The sequence below is a fragment of the Gigantopelta aegis genome, chromosome 7, assembly GCF_016097555.1.
Source record: "Gigantopelta aegis isolate Gae_Host chromosome 7, Gae_host_genome, whole genome shotgun sequence".
Lineage (NCBI taxonomy): Eukaryota > Metazoa > Mollusca > Gastropoda > Neomphalida > Peltospiridae > Gigantopelta > Gigantopelta aegis.
This window is the reverse complement of record NC_054705.1, coordinates 5,943,421-5,945,920: the sequence shown is the minus strand read 5'-3', so window position 1 is coordinate 5,945,920 and position 2,500 is coordinate 5,943,421. Positions and strand designations below refer to the sequence as shown.

Below are 2,500 nucleotides of genomic sequence, written 5' to 3'. Positions count from 1 at the left end.
AGAGAAAAAGTGAGATTGACACAGAGAGATAGGCAGAGAGAGAGAGGAGAGACAGACAAAGAATGTTTTTGAGAGAGAGAACTGTTCATGCACGCCTGTAGTGGACACATCTGACTTTGACATGTGTTCTGTCTGTCCCAAGATTAAAAACCCCAGGTTAACCTGTCAGACCTGTCACACGTTTGATATCTTTCTTCTCTCTTGTTCACCCGACGTCTTTATTAGTGAGTGATCTCCTTCAGTCGTTAGTGATCACGTCGACACGTCTGTCAGTACGTGCGCGGTGCACTATCCATCAAGTTTTACCTCAAAATATTTCATTCACAGTAACACAGTTGTACTGCGTTGTTTTTCGGTTTTTTCTTTTTCTTTTTATCCCACTGTCCCCTTTCCTTTCACTGCTTTGCATTCCGTCTCATTTCTTTCCGATCAGGCAACTCCTCCTATCTTTCAAATTCTTTCGCTGTCCATCTCCACATCCCAGTCCTTGTCTCTCCAACCGCGATAGTCGTTTGTCTCTTGTGTCTATCTGTGCCACACACCTGCCATTCCATCAGCTTTTAGCTTTGGGCTTAGTCTTACCACTTGGGGGAGTGTTCAGTAGTTACTTCTGGCATTGTTAAGAGGCACCTGCTATACACCCCTACTGCCGGCGGTCGTTAGGTAGTGTCGTGGGTCAGACCAGTTTTATTAACGGCAGAGGACAAGGATGTCAGGAGGTGCAGGGAAATATACATACTGTACTGCGTCTTAGTATGGACATGGGGACGGGACGTAGGCCTATGGTAAAGCGCTCGCCTATGCGCGGTCGGGTCGGTCTGAGATCGATTCCCGTCGGTGGGCCCAGTTGGGCTATTTGTCGTTCCAGCCAGTGCACCACGACTGGTATATCAAAGGCCGTGGTATGTGCTATCCTGTCTGGGATGGTGCATATACTGTAAAAAAATTCCTAGCTATTAATGGAATTTTGTTTAGCGGGTTTCCTTTCTAAGACTAAATCAGTATGACAAAATGTTTGACATCCAACAGCCGATGAGTATTAAATCAATGTTTGACATCCAATAGCCGATGATTATTAAATCAATGTTTGACATCCAATAGCCGATGATTATTAAATCAATGTTTGACATCCAATAGCCGATGATTATTAAATCAATGTTTGACATCCAATAGCCGATGATTATTAAATCAATCTGCTTCACTGGTGTCGTTAAAAAATAAAACAAAAAAACTTTAACTTTAGTATGGAAGTCAAGTAAAGAGTTTTCAGGGTCGAAGGAACGATATTTGAAGGGGTTGGGGGCACACTATCAAGTGGAGGATCGTACAGTCTCTAAAGGGGTGGGTTGGGGGGGGGGGGGGGGGGTACGACTATATTACATAACGGTAAATTTAAATTACATTTAAACAGTCAAGAATAACCAGAGGAAGGAAATATATTAGATAAAAAAAATATGAAAATAAAAAAAGAATGGAAAGAAATAGTGTTACTGTTTAAATGCAGTTTAAATATACAGTTGAGTAATATAGTCGCCATGTATACTGTATGTATTATAGAAGAGGGCCTCGTAATTTGGTGTGTGTGTGTGTGTGTATGTATGTGTGTGTGTGTGTTTGCGTGTGGTGTGTGTGTTTGCGTGTGTCTGTGTATATCTGTGTGTGCATGTTCATGATTTTGTGTATTTTGTTTGAGTTTATGTGTTTGCGTTTGATTGCATGTGCGTTTGTGCTTGCACTTGTGTCTGTATGTCACAGTGTATATAAGTGGGGAGGGAGTTCTTTTTGTGTGTGTGCGCGTATTTGTCTATGTGTATATTCCTCTGCCATATAAGCTATATCATTCTTCTTTTCTACTAAATGCATCCCCCACCCACCTCCCGCCCCCGATCCCAACTTCACCCAGTGACGTGGGTGTAATGAATGTGCATTACAGGCAGTGCTATATATTAATATATTATGATTGATTCACACACACATACTTCGTATTAAATACTCACCCCGCCGCTAATCCATCAAACGAAATACCGTGTGATGGAGAATACCTACGTCAGTCAAACACAACCAGCATCTTCGTGGTTGAGTCGCTGACCGTGAGGCTGGTCGGTATTGAGTTCGAACCCCGATACCGGCTCCCACCGCAGGGGCGTGTGTTAGGGGGTGGGTGAGTTGCGGTCGAACCTCTCTGCTCTAAGCGAAGTTTATTTTTAAAAACCCTTAAAAACTTCTCTAGCAACAGTCTATCTAGACCCCCCCCCCCCCAACACACACACACTCATACTCCACACAATTTCCACCACCTACGCCCACACAGAGGGTGAGTTTTCATGACTCAGTGGGGGGGGGGGGGGGGGTTTAAGACTACTACATAGAATTCTCTCTCACTAATCAAAGAAAGAAAAGAAAGAAATGTTTTATTTAACGACGCACTCAACACATTTTATTTACGGTTATATGGCGTCAGACATATGGTTAAGGACCACACAGATTTTGAGAGGAAACC

At 43.1% G+C, this 2,500-nt stretch overlaps 1 protein-coding gene across 1 annotated transcript in view; it reads left to right on the top strand.

Annotated features, from left to right (window-relative positions):
- LOC121376965 overlaps positions 1-2,500 on the top strand; it is a 31,805-nt gene that overhangs the window by 20,141 nt on the left and 9,164 nt on the right. The window lies entirely within an intron of this gene.